The following is a 20,484-nucleotide window of genomic DNA, read 5'->3' as shown; positions in this document are numbered from 1 at the left end:
GTGTGCATGTGCGAGAAAGAGAAAGAGGGAGAATAATAGTTCTTACATACCGTATTCTTTCCACGAAGTGGATCGGATGTTAGTAACCATAAAGGCATGTAACAATGGAAGGGGCGAGGGACTCGGAGGAAAAGAAGTTGATGGAAATTATTAAGAGAGAATAAAAATGGGAGAGAAGGGAGTGATATGAGAGGGAAAGACAAGAGGAGTAAGGCAATGAAAATAATTGAATAGTACTTTTAAGGGAAGAGATAAAAGAAATATAATTGAATTTTCCAAAACGAAAGAATACAGGAGAGGTGAAAATATTCCCTGGAAATGGCAACAGATTATGAAGAAAGAATTAAAAATTGTTAGTAAAGTAAAAGCCTGTCCACTGATCAATTATATTGATGAATGATTTTTCCTTATTGTTTTCAAGTTATTTACAAAACCAATTATTTACTCCAACATAGGGTGGATCCAGAGCGAAAAACTGCAGCGGTCTCAAATGCAGTCATATTGCAATTGCTGAATCATGACTGACCCAATTATACTGCAATGCTGATGAACCTTCTACATAGGTGTGTTAAACATGTAATGCTGTGGATGTTTTCTTAAAAAAGGGCTCCCCCGGTTTTTGTGGCAGTGACATTTATGTTTGCACTTTCTTTTACCTACTCCTTGTTAGTGGAACTGACCATTAATTTGATTATAGTTTATGAAAATAGCATTCATTTTGATCTACCAAATTTATAATATACACCCCTATAGATTAAACAAGTGCCAGTTCACTGATAAAGTTCATTATAATTTCAACTGGAATTATAACTCAAATGCTGATAATTTAAAATAAGTTATCTTCCTTCTTTAACATATACTTTCCCTTTCTTTTCGTTTCAGAAGGCAAAGCTCTCGCAAAGTGAATTTACAAGACGGGAACATTTCCTACTTGGTTTCCAGATGCTTAAAAAGTAATGGCCCTTCCCATTCCAGTATCCTTGTAGCAGAGACAGTAGTGGGAACGACATGGGGAAGTGAAGTGGACCCTGTGGTGGTCAGCGGACGTGAAGGAAATCACTGACACTGATAAATGTTGGTACGTTTTAATTTTGGATTTTCTTGCTTGCTATGGAAATCATTATTAAATTTTTTATATACTATTTTTAACGTAGTTTTTCCTAGACCTTACGTGGGAATGAATATTCTTGCAAAATGTTTGTTAATTTCTGTAAAATATATATTTTATTGAGACGTAAAATGCTATATTTCTTTAATATGCATACTTTCGTGGCTGATATTCTAGGATATAATTGAATAATTTCCATAATTACGCGACCCAGCTTTTGCTAGGATGATTGTTGTCCTAGATTTTTTCTTGCTAGAGAAATAAAAGGCAAGTACAGAAAATTACATACCACTATCTAAGAGTAACTGTTCTATAAGCTCGCGATTAATTTCATAGATTATTGTATTGTTACTGAAAATGGTTTTGATTATTCTTAATAGTTATCATTTAGCGTTTAATTCCACCTGGAGAAATATATTTGCTGTAAACATGAAGCTCTCCTTAACCTTATTTATGCATTCACAAAATCGGTTATTATTATTATTATTATTATTATTATTATTATTATTATTATTATTATTATTATTATTATTATTATTATTATTATTATTATTATTACAGCCTAATCAGGATTGCTTTTACACTTGCACACTTGCACACACACACACACACACACACACACACACACACACACACACACACACACACACATATATATATATATATATATATATATATATATATATATATATATATATATATATATATATATATATATATACATATATATATATATGTGTGTGTGTGTGTGTCTCTCTCTCTCTCTCTCTCTCTCTCTCTCTCTCTCTCTCTCTCTCTCTCTCTCTCTCTCTTTTTTGCGATTTTATATAATTTTCGTTATCTTACAAGCAAATGGGTAAACCCCTGTTTCTCTAGTCTCATTTATACATACATGTTTTCTTCCTTCTTGTCCATTCTTTGTTTTCGAAAATTAAGGCAACAAATAATTCTGTCTATTTTTTTTTTTACATTTGTTAAACATACATATATCAGGAGACACACGAAAAAAATGACAATGGGAATACTGGAAATGTTATACAATTTTGGAAGAAACTAAAACAGCAAACTTTAAACAATGAGAAACTGTCGTCAATAACTTCCATTTTGTTGTTGTAATTAACATTGAAAACGTTCTTAGATCATCTATTTAGCGTTTCATGAATGTTATTTATTTATCATCATTTCATATTCAACGAAAAAATTGCATGACCTCATCATCTAATTATGATGAGGTGATATTTTCCACAGTTCTAAATTCCTATTTAGTGATCACTTCTTACTTACTAAATAAAAAAAATAAACTGCCAACAAAAATATCGGAGGAAATATGGGACATTTTGGAAAAATATCAAACAGCAACACATAACATAGCGTAATTCAACCGAGTTCCTTCATTTTAGCCGGTTGTTGGTTACGTCATTAGCTATGCTATCGACATACATCATAAAATACTGCCATGTGCCATTAGCTCATATTTTTAATCATGATTTATATGAAAACATCATGAATAATATATATTCTAACATGTAAATGTGTATATGAAATAAAGAATTGCCGATAAATACTAATTACTCGCTATTTTTCGATATCGATGAGTTATCAGTGTTTGTTTAAAAAAGTGAGAAGGGCCTGTTTGTATCCAGGGAGTCTGGAGTAAGAATCAAAACACTACTGAAGTTTTTCACAAATATAAAGTATGCAATCTAATTCTCTGCTCTGTTATCTTTATATAATAATACAACAAATTTAGGGTAATCATTATATGGAATTAAACAGCCATTACCGATGCACAACCGACAATTTTGTAAAAACTAGCGTTCACTCAGTTGGTTACATTGGAGAAAGGTAGCGTCAGAATAAAAAAAATATTTAAAATTGTTTTTTAAACATGGAAGGGGGATAGGATGGGAAGGAGAGGGTAGGGGGAGGGGGAGGGTGAATGGAGAGGAGAAGGAGAGGAAGGGGAAGGGGGAAGGGGATGGGGAGGAAAGAGGGACGGGGGGAGGGATGTGAGGGGGGAAGACAGAGCTATATTAACACATGATCATGTGCTCCAGAAGGGGGAAGGGGAGAGGAGCGGATGGAAGAGAGAAGGGAAGGAGCTAAATAAACATTTGATCGCATGCTCCAGAAGGGGGTCGGGGATAGGGAGGGAAGGTGACAGGGGATGGGGATGGGAGGGAAGGTAGCAGGGGATGGGGATGGGAGGGGAAGGTAGCAGGGGATGGGGATGGGGGGAAGGTAGCAGGGGATGGGGATGGGAGGAAAGGTAGCAGGGGATGGGGATGGGAGGGGAAGGAGCAGGGGAATGGGGATGGGAGGGGGAGGGGAGGAAGTGGAGGGGGGTGGAAGAGGGGAGGGTAGGACATAGGTAAATTAACACTTGATCATGTGCTCCAGATGGGGGAGGAGGAGGAGGGGAGAGGATGGAAGAGGGAAGGGAAAGGGAAGGGGAAAACATAGCTAAATTAACACTTGATATGTGCTTGGGGAGGGGAGGGATATGGGTGAAGGAAGCGGATGGAATAGGAAAGGTATGGTAGAGGGAAGGGGAGGGGGGGCGACGAGGGAAGGGTAGGGGAGGACACAGCTAAATTTACACTTGATTGTGTGCTGGGGAGGGGGAGGACAGAAAGGGGGATGGTAGAGGTAAGCGGGAGGGGTTATATGGAAAATAGTGTCTACCGAGTCAGAGAAGTTGTGAAAAATCCGAAGAGTTTCATACAAATCCTGAGATCCTGGGAGAAGTCACTGTAGGGTCACTAGAGGTCACTGCTAACCTACTAATCATGTAAGGTTGTATTGTCACCGGGATTGAGTAACCATGCAAAATTTCAAGTCCATCGGGCGAAGGGAACTGGTCGAAAATTGAGTTACAAGATTTGACCCAGACAGACAGACAAAGAAAGAAGTTAAATAAAAACATGTAATGAAAAGAGACTAACTGGTGACTTTGTGGCTTGAGAAATAAGAAGAACATTGTGTTTAGGGATCGGGTTCATATTTCATTACACCACACATGGATCTATATACCGTATATTTATAATCTTAAGCCAGTGTATGAGCATGCATTATTTTTCGTAAATCTAAATTAGTTATTTGTACTTTGTGGTACCTGGCAGTTATTTCACAACTTGAACATAGAGAGGGGAGGAGTTTCTGCAAGGTCCGTTCATAACTGATTGATAATTTCAGCAGATATAGTAAATACAATATTTTTGTCTTAGAGGGATGCAACACGAGCGTTTATTGTTAGTTGTTTTTTTTAAAAACAACTAACAATAAACGCTGTTCTGTTTCTTGTTATCTTGTATTTATTTTATCCCAATTTATTTTCTGTAGGTCTTCAGTCACTCAAACCTGACATCCATCCTTCGATACCAAACATCGTCCTCCCCAGGGAATCCTAGGTGGTCAAGATCAGCGTAGTTTGCAAGTTTGAATTCCGTGGGGGATGGAAAGGCTCTCAGGATGGACTACATTGGGGATTGATGGCTGCCCTTGGACAAGCTTACTTTTTTATGTAAATTAAAAATAAAAGTCTGGACGGCTCTCAGTGTAAGCTGTTCTGAACGTAGAATGGCTGGAGAATTTTAGAGCTCTCTCTGGAGAGGCACTGTCCTGAGAAATTTATCAACCATAATTCAAACTATGATGTTTGTAAAAAAAAAATTAAAATTCTAAAAATGTCATTTTCGGTTGGTTCTTGTTTGTTTAATAATTTTCAGGTGAACTCTGCCAATTATTAGAAAATAATTCAACTGTTAAAATAATTTAGCCCAAAAGATGATCATGAAACAGCTGTCGTCTTAAGAATAAATAAATATAGCATTAATACAGCTTTTTGTTTAACCTTTTTTGAAATCTGAAAAAGCACTTTAGATGTTTGAGGTTTTCCAGTGGATTTTAGAAGCACCGTGTGCGTTGGAACTTGAAGAAATATATATATATATATATATATATATATATATATATATATATATATATATATATATATATATATATATATATATATATATATATATATATATACAATTTTATTCTTATATTTACGGATTAATGAAATATCAACAAAATATATATTCCAAGGAAAAGGCAAAAATGCTAAAAATCACAAGAAATTTTGACATTTCTGGAAAAATAGCAAACAGCAACGCTTAAGTCTGGTTGTTGACGATATCGTTGGTTGTTGATGACGCCACTGAAGGGATTCTTGAATGCTATATATTTTCCCACAAAGTTCCTATTTTTACACATTAAGATGAAGTTTTGGCACGAAAATAAATCAGAGAAAATCAAAAGTTCTTGAAGCTTCCATAATGCTGTAACTGTGTTTCTCAGAGTATAATAATGATAATAATACACCCATAGAGTAACTACTAAATATCATGATGCTAGCAATTTTTCCTAATTTTATTTTTATATTAAAGGATTAATTGAACAAATTTTATGGCAAACTCATACTTATTAAATAAATATGCCATGAAAAAAGGCAAAAATAATGCTTAAAACCAAAAAACCAGAAATCCCACGAATTTTGCCAGTTTTGGAAAAATAGCAAACAGCAACGCATAAGTCAGGTTGTTCCTCACAATTACTTCGTTTTTGGCGGGAAATTTGCTGTCCTGTCATTGGTTGTTGATGACGTCGTTGAACCTGCTGCCACATACCACTGGATTTTTATCTCTAAACAGTCATTTAATTAACCATTTCTTGTCTTTATCTATATGTCCATTGTCACAAAGTTTTAAATTCCATATAGAATATTTTGAAATACACTTGAAATAAAGAAATCTTCTCCAGTGCTAATAAATCAAAATTTTCCGTCAAGAGGTGTTGCCATTTGGTTTTCAAATGACGTAAAGAACATATTCCTATCCAAGGATTCCAGAGTGATAAATAAAAAAACTACATTAGGTTTTTTATGAAATTCGAGCTATAAAATCTAATATCCTTCTTTAGTGTCTTAGTATCACATTATATAATATTTCATATAACTTTTGCGAGGGAGGAACACGAATCGAGGATACAAAACCAACATTTTCTTGAGTATTTGAGTTCCAAAAAATGGCTACGATGGAGGAAGGTATCGTCTACAACAGTAACGAAAAAGACTAGTTGGTTACGTTTATGATTGAGAAATACGGAAAATACTACGTATGGCGTCCACTTGCATATTTCCTGTCAATTTCAGAGAATCCATATTCTTGAAATCTACATTGATGTATGAGCAACACCCTTCAATTCGACCAAATTTAAATTTCCTATAGATTATATAATTTTGACCTGGCAACTCTATCATTACGTAACAGTGAGGGGGGGAGGTTTTTCAGGCTCCAATCACAACGTTGGTCGATGACGTCATAAGACTTATTAGACGCAAACATTTCCAGCGCTTTGGAGTGTTATACGAGTGTTGTCTTTGCTTGTTTTTAATTTTGCGTATACCTTTCTATACACTGTCATTTTGTTGTTATTCTGCTTTATTACTTGTAAATTCATTTCCAAATATGAATGAATAAATTAAATAATATATACATATTATATACATACGTACATTTATACAGTATATTGGTTGCAACCCGGCGATATTGCGGGGGCAAAAAATGCCCGTCAAACAGATTTTTCCTTAAAACTGAGATAAATGCAGCCTATTGGCAAGCAATTGATCAATATGCATGGAAAGTAGCCACATTTGGACAGTTGATTACAATGCGGCCATTGCAGGAGGGCAAAAATGGCCCTAATTATAAGGTGTTCTTTGGGGGCCAAACTGACTTTTCCTTAAAACTAAGAAAGATGCAGCCTATTGGCAAGCATTTGATCACTATGCATGGTAAGTGACCATATTTGAACAATTGACTGCAATCCGGCCACATTGCAGGGGCCAAAAAAAAGGCCAGAATAGTAAGGCCTTGGGTGTTTTTTGGGGGTCAAACGGACTTTTCCTTTAAACTGAGAAAAATGCAGCCTATTTGGCAAGCAATTGATCACTATACATGAAAAATGCCCATGTTTAGACAACTGATTACAATCTGGCCATATTGCAGGGGGCAAAAAAGGCCCAAATAGTAAGGGCTTTGTGTGTTTTTTTTTGTGGGGTCAAAAGAACTCTTCCTTAAAATTGAGAAAAATACAGGCTTTTTAAAACCATAAATAATTCCCACCAGATCAATAACAAAACGATATATTCAATTTAAATTGAAGGTTACGGAGAGCCAAATAATTACAGAAAATTACATAATTCTCTCTTTCCTTTGCACGTTAGTGAATCTTATAAAATACAGCCACGGTCACATGAGGAATAAATTATAACCTGTTTAAATGAGTAAAGAATAATTAAATGGCTCATATGATAGACAGGATTTGAAAATTGAAGGAGACTGATAGAGAATGGCGATTCAGGAAGTCTTTTAACCAAAACGTAATTCAAAGAAAAACAGGTTCTTAAATAATCCAGTTACTTTAATAATATCAATCTATATTATAACTACGTCTCTAACCGATTCCAACAACAACAATAATAATAATAATAATAATAATAATAATAATAATAATAATACACAAACACAGAAACATACTAATCGATAACCATGACATATCTCCTCCTATCATGATCCTACGAAATTTTTGACGGTTCTGTTAAGACAGCAAACAGCAACGCATAAGAAGGGGAGTTCTCCATATTTTCTTTGCTCTAGGCGGGACATTTGTTGTCCTATGACGTCATTAACATCACTTACTCCGTACGTCATGAAAGGACTGCCATAGGTCACTGATTGTCAAATTTTAAACCACGATTTCAATACACAAACCATGACTTTGTGTGTATGCATATCACAGAAACATTGAAATATATATTCAAAAGATTTACAAATGTACATTATACAAAGAATTTCCATTAAGTGAAAATTATTCCTTACTTTCCGTTATCAAAGAGTTGCCACCTTTTGTTGAAACCGGTGAAAAGGGCGCAGTCTTCTCCAAGGAGTCTGAAATAATCCTAAAGCATCTATTGTGTTTTAAAACACGTAAGGTGTAAAATCTAATTTTCTTCTCTGTCGCATGTCTATTATGATAAAATTAACTTTGAGTAATAATTATAATGAAAAAAAACAGCACTTATCGATGCAAAGCCAACAATTTTGTAAAAGTAGGTGTCCACGCAACTGGCTACAATGTAGGGGGGGCAGACTGAATAAATGACGAAAAAGACTAACTGGCTACCATCGTCGTTTGAAATATACTGAGAATTCAGCGTATGGAGATCAAATTAATATTTCATTACGCCTAGAATGGTTGTATCTAGTACATACCATATCGTAAAAATCATCGAAAAATAACCCAGTCCCTCTTCCCGAAAATTTGTAGCGAAGGAACGTCGTGTTCCGATTCAAATACCAAAATTGATGATTCCTACATTCATACGCCCCTTCGACGACCACCCGTCTCTCTAAATGTCTTTCTTGACATCTACGGAAAGGCACAATATTTAAGTACTTCAGGGAAAACCCTCAAAATTACTTCGACCGCTCTACGCCATTAAAATCAGCTGAAATATTAGGTGCAGCCCAGACAGGCGACAAGGGCAATTTTTAAAGGCTCTATATACACAAATTACAACCGAAGACGAACATGAAGGGTGAATTCCCTAGCCTTCCTTACATAACCTACAGAAGTCGCCCTCCACGACGTAATACCAGAGATTGGGAATATTACTCTTCTCTCTCTCTCCCTCTCTCCACATCACAAAGACGAACGCAGATGACACGGCCCCCCAACCAAGGCAGAGCCAAACTGTATACCTGGCTGAAGCATCGAGCAGTGTTAAATATGTCCATAAACTGTGTATCCGTGGTTTGCTAATTATTGTAAGCTGAATTAGGTGCAATTTAACCAATACGTTCCGGCAAAATAAATAAGTAAACCTTAGGCAAATAACGATAATCATGAAAACATTTACAATTTCTGAAATCAGGAGTCATGTTCACACTATCATCCACGTGCATTATTGTTCAAGATTTGAATACAGGTCTAATTAGAAGCGAGTTTTTAAAGAACATTTTATTTACACGTTTTTCGTAAATGATAACAATGCTCTAGTTTATAGGATAAGATTATTAATGTCTTTATGAAAACAACTGAGATGGAGAGGAAAGAGACAGATGATGTTTGGTGGAAAATACAATTTCGGGAATTGGTGCATATTGTAAGAAAATTTCACTTTCACAGACATTAAGATCAACAACAAAAAGCCTTTTTCGACTTTCATGTCTCTCTCTCTCTCTCTCTCTCTCTCTCTCTCTCTCTCTCTCTCTCTCTCTCTCTCTCTCTCTCTCTCTCATGAAAAATGCATAACGTGGACGAGAATGGTAAGGTTGACCACGGTGGCTTGTTGTATTATACTAAATCTCACAGATTTACCAAAATAAAAAAAATACATATTTTCTACTTAGCCCTCCGTTGCTCTGGAAAAGTGAAGCAAAGATTATAACGAAATAAACTATTTTTTTGGTCGATCTTTTGTATTGGGTAATAAAATCAATAATTACTAAAGTTTTCTGATGATGCTAAATATTTCTTTAAACATATACAGTGAGAAAGAAAAAAATAAAATGTAAACGGGAATCAACAGAAATTTCGAAAAATCTTCTAACACTCACATCAACGCAGAGGAGGCTCTTTTACTTTCATATCATATGTAGATTTTTTTATATACCGGTGCGGTGGTTATAAAATTCATAAAGACTATGGAGCAACTTTTTCTAGCATTGGATGTAAAGGAAATAATATTTAATGTGCAACTTCATATCATTTTATGTGGAAGAAAACGACTCTCAGATGCGAAAAAAATCCCATTTTATTGAATTCTTATTCACCCGCCAGAAAATATAATTTTCTTGGATGAAGGACTCCAGGAAACTCAGAAGAAAAATGAAGATATTGTCTGAGAGACAGAGAGACAAAGGAATATAGCTGAGCTTCTTGCAGACTCAAAAATGTATATTGTTCTTGTAACCTTATGTAAAATGCCCGAGAAATTTCATTTTATCTTAGAATGATAATAAAAGAATACAAATATTTTTAGCATTTTTTACGGTTTTAATGCGTTTCATTAAAATATAAAATTTTGCATGTTCTCTCTATTTTAGAAAAGTTCATGACTAATTCATCAAAGAGAGTTCGCCGTAAGAATCCGCTCATAGCTCATTATAATGCATTTGCAGATTATTTATTTTCTATATGCAACAAAGATTCTTACAGAGGGTAACAAAGTTTTGAGTTACTTAACTCTTACCATGACTATTCAGGGGAAGATGATTTGATCCCTCTTAGTCTCACCTTTCTTTTCTCAATACAGTTAATGCTGATCTGGAAAGCATCTGAAAAGGTCAAAGGAGAATTTCGTCAGTTAAAAGATTCTGAGTTCAAATCAGGTAGTCATTGTCTCTCTGAAACTCTGATGGCATGCTCCCATCACTGTAAATTACACATATAATAGTTTCTACGCAATTAAGACTCTCTGGCAGCAAAAAACAAAACCTTGTTTTTGTAGGTAAGAAGATTACAGATATCCTTATATCTTTAGGACATTTATTTTTCATTTAGGTATATTACATTGAATATAGTTTTCAACTGTAAATGTCTGAGCCAGGTATTTAACCTTTGAATTTAAACTATAATTTTAACTTAATACTTATGGTCAAGTAACTATTTTATGACAAAAATAGAGATTCTAGTTTGAATGCTTGTAAAGGCTGAAGGGCACTTCACATAATTCACCCCAGATAAAAAGAGTTTTTGTCCTGAAGACGCCTACATTAGGCTATACTTGTTATATGTAAAATCCTTAGTAATAAGTGTGTCTTCGTGCACTATACCAATCCATCTGTAAAAGAGATACTGAAAAATATATTAGTAAGGCCTGCAGATCATCACACCTTTTTCTATTATCCCTTAAAACAATTAAGAACCTCATATCTAATAAAATTTCAGTGGATTTCTTGAGCTGTTTCCAGTTAACAGAAACGTTACAAGGACCTTTGAATATAGTTTCTCATTTATTTTTCCACAAAGATTGCCTGTACTAAATTTAAGTTTGAAGATCTATTTAATTGGGGCAACTTTTTTTTTTTAATACGTGTTTACTGATGTAACTTGACTATTGGTCTGTTTAAATAACTGTTTCTTTACTTAAACTTATGTTATATTGCAGCATTAAAAGTATCCGACAATTTTTGGTTTCTTCTTTGTTAGAGTAAAGAACTGATTTTTATGTCCCTCATATTATAAGAACCCGTTTCACGAGAAACGGAGAAAGAACCATCAGGTCTGAGCTAAATTATATTCCGTAGCGGCATGTGGAACCTGGACAGCATATTTAATCAAATTAAAGCATACGGATCTTTCTCTCCTTCCTAGCGCCTGAGAATTGAAGGCTCTTTTCGCCAAGAGCATTTTGGAGTTTTTTCTCACTAAGCGTTTGACAAACTATGGATGAATAAATCTTATATCAGGTTTACCTGTTTTTCAAGGGATATAAGAAAGTTTGATTGTTTATCTCAATATAAATATGCACAACAAGTCATCGTTCTCACATGCAAAATACTTGTTGCCGTCCACAGTCCTTTAAATATTACGCTTTTATTGTCAGTGGATGCTGTTAAAAAAAAAAAAAAAAAAAAAAAAAAAAAAAAAAAAATATATATATATATATATATATATATATATATATATATATATATATATATATATATATATATATATATATATATATATATATATATATATATATATAATCTTAATGAGATTCTTTTCTCCAGTTATAATGAGCTCAGTTGTAAGAAAATTTTCCGATAAAATGGAATATTAAACATAACTTTATCACATAACCAACTAAGAGTATATAAACCATGCGAAATGGCTTCCTCATTGATTGGTTGGATTGCTTTCCACATACCCTTTGATCTAGGAACGTTACGTTCACTTCCCAAGCAAATTCGTTTTCGTCTTCTAATTTCCTCGCGCGGAAGACGTGATGAAGCAATCGAGATTTTTCTCTTTCGAGATCGAGTCATCATTTCTCCCTCGTGGTTGATCCGGACACTTTATTTTGCAAGTATGAATTCAATTTGCAACACTTTCAGTTCATTTTTTGTTTCCTTTCACTACGCTCACAGAGACATGCTCGTACATTCACGTACCTGAATTGGATCGAATCATTCAGAAATCGAACTGAATGCGACGGTTTTTCAGACTTGCTTGTTTACAAGTACGAACATCGCAAGCACCACGGCTAAATCGAGATATCTTGTCGCTGTTACGAAACCTTGGAAACTTTCTCCTCGAACACAACCGAAAAGCAGCCGAATAATCCTTGCAGAAAAGAGAATGAAACCTCCTTACAACGGAGAGAGAGAGAGAGAGTAGTGGTGGAAGAGGTAAAGTCGGGGTAATTGATCAAACACACTGCCTTTGCTTCAATCCTTTTGAGGACGAATGAGACCCAACATAAAACATCAATAAATGGAATGAATAAGAGATGCTGAACCATTTGGAGAACGCATCGAATTTTTAGGGAGTTGTGTTGATAGAAGTCTGAGGTTCAACACATAATCAGAGAATTGCACGAGAGAGAGAGAGAGAGAGAGAGAGAGAGAGAGAGAGAGAGAGAGAGAGAGAGAGAGAGAGAGAGAGAGAGTTAAGGTTGCTGTTGAGATATCGATAAAGGGAAGCTGTGGGTACATCAATATAAAGACAATGGCTGAAAGTGAATGTATAGGACATAATAAGGTTTAGGGACAGGGAAGACAGTGAAACGGCCAGGGTAAATAAAGGACTGATATTAGATAAAAAATTATTTTTCTTGCAATTTTAAATTCTTAATTTACTCCAAGTTTTGGTCATTAAATGCAAATGAAATGATATTTGCTATATTTCTGAAGCATTCAGTGATTTATAATACCCTAATAACGATGACCTATCGAAAGGAACAATATGTAAGATTAAATATCAACATGTTCTTTTAGACTGAATCAGTCATTCCCCAACAAACTATAGTAGAGAGGAAGCTTTATTTGTTACCATATTCCTTTTTCTTTTGTAAGGTATATACCATTTAAGTGCTAAACTATATATCTGTAAAATAGTACAGCATTACATACTAAAGAAGATTAGCAATATGAATAATATGTCTTCTGAGGAGTGAAAACATCAGCATCCCTCGAAAACTCATTGATTCAATAAAGAATTCTTTCTCCAAAATATGTTCGATTTTCCAGCATGGTCATCTACAAACTCATTTTTCACGAGTGGCTTAGAACTGGAACATTTTAAAATATTTTCTCCAGTCAACTGAGATGGTTGTTATGTGACATGAGAGCTCAAAAGACGTCTGTCAATCTCGTTTTGGCAATTTCCCTTTGTCTAACAATAATGACATTTTCCACTTCAAAGTGCGCTTTAGGAAATGTTCAGTGACGTTCTTCTAACAAATACTATATAACAAATTTTATATTATAGAAGGGTCACGATCGTATGTGAAGTATAAATAGTTAATACAGGAATTGAAATTCTTGTATTTCAGCTGCGTGGGCGAGTCGCGTCTCGTGGGTCATGGGTCATATATATATATATATATATATATATATATATATATATATATATATATATATATATATATATATATATATATATATATATATATATATATATATATATACAAACATACGTCTACATCTAGCTGTATGGGTATTAAAGTAACGATAAACATAGTTAAAAGCAAAAATATTAGAGTGGAATGTAATTATAAAACTTTTGAAATTCACTTTCTGAAAGTGATATTACTTTGGCGTATTATTTTTAGGTAAAAATATATACATATATATATATATATATATATATATATATATATATATATATATATATATATATATTATTATTATTATTATTATTATTATTATTATTATTATTATTATTATTACAAAGACAGGTCCGTAATTTCCTATAATTAATTTTAAGTAACTGTCAGGTATCTGACTTTATGTATAAAAGTACTTGCCCTCTTAAATAAATTTTACCCTCAACAAATATCAGTTATTAGATTTTACAGTCCTTTGTATATCCTAAATATAAAATTTAAAAAAATCCTATTTACTTTCTGATCTGTTCGCCGTTTCTCTCATGGTCTGCGCGTGAACAATCCTTCAAAACGCTCCCTCCAACAGCACACTACTCAGTGTTCTCTTGACAGGACCACGTTCTCAGTCTTCTGTAAAAGACATACAAACCTTTGCGTTTTATTTGTAACGAAGATACCACATTATTATTATACCAGTTTTGTAATTTTGTGTTTCGTTCCACTTCAAACAGTTTTTCCACAAATTAAGATACGTTTTAGAGGCATATTCGTTGTGTAAAATAATATCCTGCTAAAAAAATATTGTGATATTTATACTACCATTTCTTCTAAGCATCGTAAAATTTTATCGTTTTTTGAGTGTATGCTTAAACTTTCTTACCGTTATTTATGCTAACCTGAATAGCATCTCACAAGTCCAAGAGGCGATTTTGTTCATTAAAAACGTCAAGACTCATTACCTCTTGCTTTATATCCCTGCAGACTTTTATCAAGGATCTCAAGTTACATATATATATATATATATATATATATATATATATATATATATATATATATATATATATATATATATATATATATATATATATACATATATGTATATATATAAATATATATATATATATATATATATATATATATATATATATATATATATATATATATATATATATATATATGTATATATATATATATATATATATATATATATATATATATATATATATATATATATATATATATATATATATGTGTGTGTGTGTGTGTGTGTGTGTGTGTATATATATGTGTGTGTGTGTGTGTACAGGATACCACGGAAACAGCCCTGAGACGGATAAAAAAAAACACTAAGTACTCTTGTGGTTGACTACCAAACGATTGTCTACAAATCAGTCCTCACGGGAATGGATATAAGGGTCAGATATCACAAACTTAAGAGGAATACTCTATAAAATACTGCTTTACCGATTCAAATATAAGCTCTCTCCTACACATGCTTGAGAAAAAGCCTAGGAACCAAAACGTAGAAAGAGGTGGGAGGTTCATGAGAGAGAGAGAGAGAGAGAGAGAGAGAGAGAGAGAGAGAGAGAGAGAGAGAGAGAGAGAGAGAGAGAGAGACTGCGTCATGGAAGCATTAAATTGGAATGAGTAACGGGATCCCCCATTCAATTACGAAGATACTATCATCCCTAAGAGATGTAGAAGAGTAACTTGAGACTGCGAGAACAAGTCTAGGAGATAAAAGGTTAAGAAGTGTAGCAGGTTAACGGGTGGAAGATACTGAAATATTTTTGTCTAAAATGGAGGGATATTATTATGTAGGAATATTTATGTGTATTTCAAGTTCTTGGCATTATTTATCTGAATAAGATTCAAATTACCAAGCCCTGTCATATTCTAGTCAGCCACTCTATCACACTTTCATCTCAATACTGCAGCATCTTACTCTGGTCCCCACTCAACAACTCCCCCAACCGTGCTTTTCATTTTCCAGCCTCTTAATAATCCTCTTTCGTCTTCAACCTTAACTTCCTCAAGTATTCTTGAAGTTACCCAAATCCTCCCACTGAGCTCTGCCTCTCTTTTATCTTACACATTCAGCAAATCCTCATAATGCTGACTCCATCGACCCAGGGCTGCATTCTCTTCCGACAGCATTCCTTCATTTTCGTCATTTGCTCTGTGATAAATTTGCTCTTTATCCTTTCTCTCTACATTTACACACACAAGATAGCTTTATAATACTTGTTCCAACAAAATGACTAAATAAAAAGGTAAAAAAGTAATTGACTTATGGTGAGAAAGTCATACAGTCATTTTTTAAGCAGGTGTGATCCTTGCTGGCTGAAATTGCTAGGGGGAAATTTTATTGTACTTTTTAACTTATCGAAAAATGTCGTTTTCATTTTGTTCCTTTATGTTGTTGTCTATTTTTATTGTCGATGCGATAAGTACCGAGACTTTCTCCCTCTTCGTTACAGTATATATGTAACGAAATATCTATCACAAAAAGTACTTCATTCCTATAAAGAGGGAAATTTAGGTGTTTTTTTTATAAAAAGAGTAAAAGTTGATTATACACCATAAATAACTCCTTAATGATTGCCATGCTTATCGTAACTATAGACTACGATAAACTGAACTAATTTCATTGTAGCTGGAAGAAACTGATAAAAAATTACGTCCACGGGTAATAGTCATCTCATTTTAATGAATAAATCTTCTTTGCCATAAGTTTATTTTTACAGGTATAGCCATAAAGTAAAACACTAGCAGGATAACACAGCACTTGATAAACACAAACATTAAATATTGACTTTAATATTATCCCTGCAAAAGGGAAGAGAGTAGAAGCTAGAAATGAGAAAATATAAAAGCAAAAATATAAACCACAGCAGGAGGAAGAAACCAGTTGCAAAATACAGGAAAAAGAATCTAGGTTCCTTGCTATTCTTATCAGACTCCGGTGTCTGGATTTATGTAATGCTCTTTCCAGATAAACCAGTACTGCAGTTATCTCTGCAATTTCGTTTGTCACGGACTTGCTTATATTTTTTCAGGGGAGAATATCCTTTTTTTATTTCCTACTTGCTATGGAAATGAACTTTTTTCATATAAAATGTTATCAGACTATATACAGACTATCAGAGAAAAATCATTGCTCACAAAAATTATAACAATTTTATACTTGCATATTATGGAAGCAAATATAAAACAGCTTTTAAACTGCTTTTTAGTTTAAACCTATATTTATAAACTATTTCCAAACGTCGCTTCCAATCTCTGATTTTTGCATGAGAGACTTATATTGGCTGTTCTCCTAAGACCTACAGTTTTCTGTGAAATCTAGGCTAGAGCTCATAGTTTTAACATCCTAAAATAACTTCAAGGGACAAATACCATTTTACATATTCAAACTACGTTCAAAAGGCTGAAATGAAGACATCATCTGCACATATAAGTTTTCAGCTATCTAATTAAGAAAATAAAACCTTACCATGTACAGTAATACACACACTTTCAGATAACCTACCACCAAATTTACAGTCGCTAACCAAAGCCTTGAAATTAGGATACAAAACCTGTAGACATTGTTTTTTTTTTCTTTTTTTTTCTTATTTGCTGAAATTTCACCGAATACGTGCGCCATGAAAGTTTCACTATATAATCACCATTCAAAAGGTTAAGCAGTTTATCAGTACCCTATGAATAGATTAATTGTGGAGCATACAAACTATTTCAGACATATACTGTACATCTAGACCAATGAGTGCTAACCGGTCTATTGTAGTTTGTATTCTTGTTAGTAATACCGTGATTTGAGTATATTGAGCCATATATCTAGAGAAATCCTAGAAGTAACAAATAGGTCAATCTTACCTTATTTTGAAGAAGCCATATTGATAGCTTGAAACCCCAAAAATCTTGTAAAAGCACGACTCAGGTAGCGGAAGAGTCCTTTCAACTTGATCAGTGGAAATCATTCTTCAATTAGAATTCTTTTTCTCATTGCCAGAGGGAAATCATTTCTTGGTTCCACAATAATCAACACACGTTCTTTTATGGTCGTGCAATAAACACAACTATAAGCAAAACTAGATAATGGTTATGTCATGTATAAAAACAATTGAATAACAGTCACAGTTGCTTAATAAGAGGATTTAAAATCTCAGCAATTATAAGGGTACTTTTAACTAGTATTCCCATAACATGAGTCATTCACGTTGAAAAATGACACCTAATTCGCATGGTTGCATTGGCGTTTGAAGTTCTTGGACCCTTCTACAGGAGCAGAAGACGATTTAGGGTCCTCATTCCATAAGTTCCAACTGCACGTTTAATGTCTGAACTCTGGAGCTCTTCCTTGACATATCTATAAATACGAAAATTTTTGGAAAGGAAACGAATATTCTCAATAACTATTAAACTGTCTGATACCGTCCGCCATATTACTTCATGTAGCTAACACTACGTTCATTGCTCACATAGTGTAATGTAAGAGAGAGAGAGAGAGAGAGAGAGAGAGAGAGAGAGAGAGAGAGAGAGAGAGAGAGAGAGAGAGAGAGAGAGACTTTACATACCAAATACAGAAATACTTTTACAGCTCCATTTCATATTCATTGTTTTACGGTGTACCGTCAGGTAAGTGTTTGCTTAGGTTCCCCTCTTGTTTGCTCATGTATCATTACATTGAAAAAATGGAAGAATAGAACGAATATATTTGTTGCCTTACCTATGAGATTTTGCAGGAAATTATATCCAAAATGTTCTGTTAAAATTCGATTTCGCAAGATGAGCCAGATGTTACACAGATAGTACAGTACACAGGATAAAATAGCAAAAGGTACTGCTAATTTAGGTAAATCAGTTTGAACGTATATTTCACTGTTACTAAACTTAGCAGCTTTTTGATAACATTCAAATTACCTAACAATAGTTCACCATCAACCATGCTTTAATTTCTTCTAAAAATATACAAAGCAACTAATCTGATATTATTAGTATTTCTTGTTACTAGATGGTCTAACATTTCGAAATGCCTTAGAGTTATTTATTGTTTTATGAAAATTCAACAACTATATACTCACTTCTTTAAGTAGCGTCCCTTTACCTCTGTCACAAGGAATTTATTACATATAGTTTTGGAACATAGGGGCTCCACACACGATCTCTACAGTGTATTAAAAGAAATATTTATTTTTCAGCAAAACTTAGCCTCGAGGATTACAACAGGTACTGACCATAAGAAAAGTGTAATCCAAGTTCCACTTTCATGCACCAGATCAGTCAGATTTCAAACAATAAATACTGGCACACACTCCATTTCCATCATAAAAACCTCTTAATGCTACCAACAAATTACTCTACGTACTAAAATAAAAAAAACAATCTTAAATTGGTTTTGATTTCCAACACAGGAAGGACAACATTGAACTAGAAACGTGAAATCCCAAGAATTTCGACTGTCCTAGCGCAGTTCATTGAAATGCAGCGCTCCTCACGGCTCCGGAAATAGAAAGAATTTGTAACGTTCTTCTAATGAAAGAAATGGAAAGGGGTTGGTAAAAAAAAAAAGGGGGAGATTGAGAGGGGGTGAAAGGAAAAGGGCTAAGGAACACTACTGGATTTCGAGAGGAAAAACTGAGCGGTAATGTGGGGGAATTAATGGAGAAAGGTTTTCAGAAGGATGCATAGATTTTCACTTAAAATAAATCTTTTATTTCAACTAAACAATCATTTTTTACTGTTTATTTGCTCAATGATTGACTGTCAATGCTACATAAAACGTTAAGCAATAGTTTTGATCTACAGCCTTCTCTTTACTAACTAACGAAGCAAACATTAAATAAAAAGGAGAAAAGCATAAATTTCTTACAAATGTTCGACGAGACGGAATATCGGGTCATATAAATGCAAAGTTATCTAAAATACATAAATCACCTCTAAAGCATTTTTTATTTCAGTTCCCATTTCGTATTTCCAAAGGATTTCAGGAAACATCAGATACCACTCATCAGAATAGTGAGAAATTAAGCTTTCAATGAATGACCTTATCATTGATCCGTAGAATGTGACTAGCAGATTAGTTAGTAAAAATTAGGTGGAAATTCTATTTTTCTGAAGGTATTTAATACAAGTCAAGAGTCAGAGACAACACAGACATCCAAAAATTGCAAATGTAAAAGAGTTACTCTCGTAGGAATGATTCACAGGCCTTAAGTAAACAGCATGGTATTTGAACAGCTCATAGGGCTTAATTACATAGTCACTGTAAGAGTCTGGTTAATCATATGCAGAGAGATTTTCCATCTCTTTTTTCAAATCTCGTTGACAAATGAGTAACTAAAAATATGAAAGGGTTTGTTACCCCTTTTATTAATTTATACAATGTGTATGGTTTTTAAGGAAACTATACATAGAATGTTTAGTTAATCTAATGTCTTTTCAGGCTAAACATATCATCAAAATTATATTCCCCCCATTCCCCCATAAGAGAGAGAGAGAGAGAGAGAGAGAGAGAGAGAGAGAGAGAGAGAGAGAGAGAGAGAGAGAGAGAGAGTATTTGAGTTGGTTTGGAGTTTACAATAATAATCAAGAATATTAACGCTTAGCATCAAATTCTGTTCTAAATAATGAAAATCTATTAAGCTAAATATATTATAAAATGTCTGTGCAGTTAATATCAATTTAACGACGTTCATGTTTTAAGAAATGCATATATCTGTATGTACCGTAT

At 33.8% G+C, this 20,484-nt stretch overlaps 2 long non-coding RNA genes across 3 annotated transcripts in view; one reads left to right on the top strand and one right to left on the bottom strand.

Annotated features, from left to right (window-relative positions):
- Positions 1 to 450: 450 nt before the first annotated feature.
- LOC136852131 (uncharacterized) lies at positions 451 to 4,904 on the top strand. The gene is made up of 3 exons (XR_010857081.1): positions 451 to 563; positions 883 to 1,078; positions 4,451 to 4,904. It is a non-coding gene; the product is annotated as an uncharacterized lncRNA (long non-coding RNA).
- Positions 4,905 to 10,169: 5,265 nt separating this feature from the next.
- The window catches only part of LOC136852440 (uncharacterized), a 134,522-nt gene continuing 124,207 nt past the window's right edge, over positions 10,170 to 20,484 (bottom strand). For both annotated transcript variants that reach the window (XR_010857140.1, XR_010857139.1), the window contains 3 exons: positions 17,628 to 18,120; positions 14,265 to 14,378; positions 10,170 to 10,491 (listed from right to left, as the gene is read on the bottom strand). This is a non-coding gene — a long non-coding RNA (uncharacterized lncRNA). The remainder of the gene's footprint in view (positions 10,492 to 14,264; positions 14,379 to 17,627; positions 18,121 to 20,484) is intronic.

This window comes from Macrobrachium rosenbergii, chromosome 25 (assembly GCF_040412425.1).
Source record: "Macrobrachium rosenbergii isolate ZJJX-2024 chromosome 25, ASM4041242v1, whole genome shotgun sequence".
NCBI lineage: Eukaryota > Metazoa > Arthropoda > Malacostraca > Decapoda > Palaemonidae > Macrobrachium > Macrobrachium rosenbergii.
The sequence above is the reverse complement of the archived record's forward strand: the minus strand, read 5'-3'. Positions and strand labels throughout refer to the sequence as shown.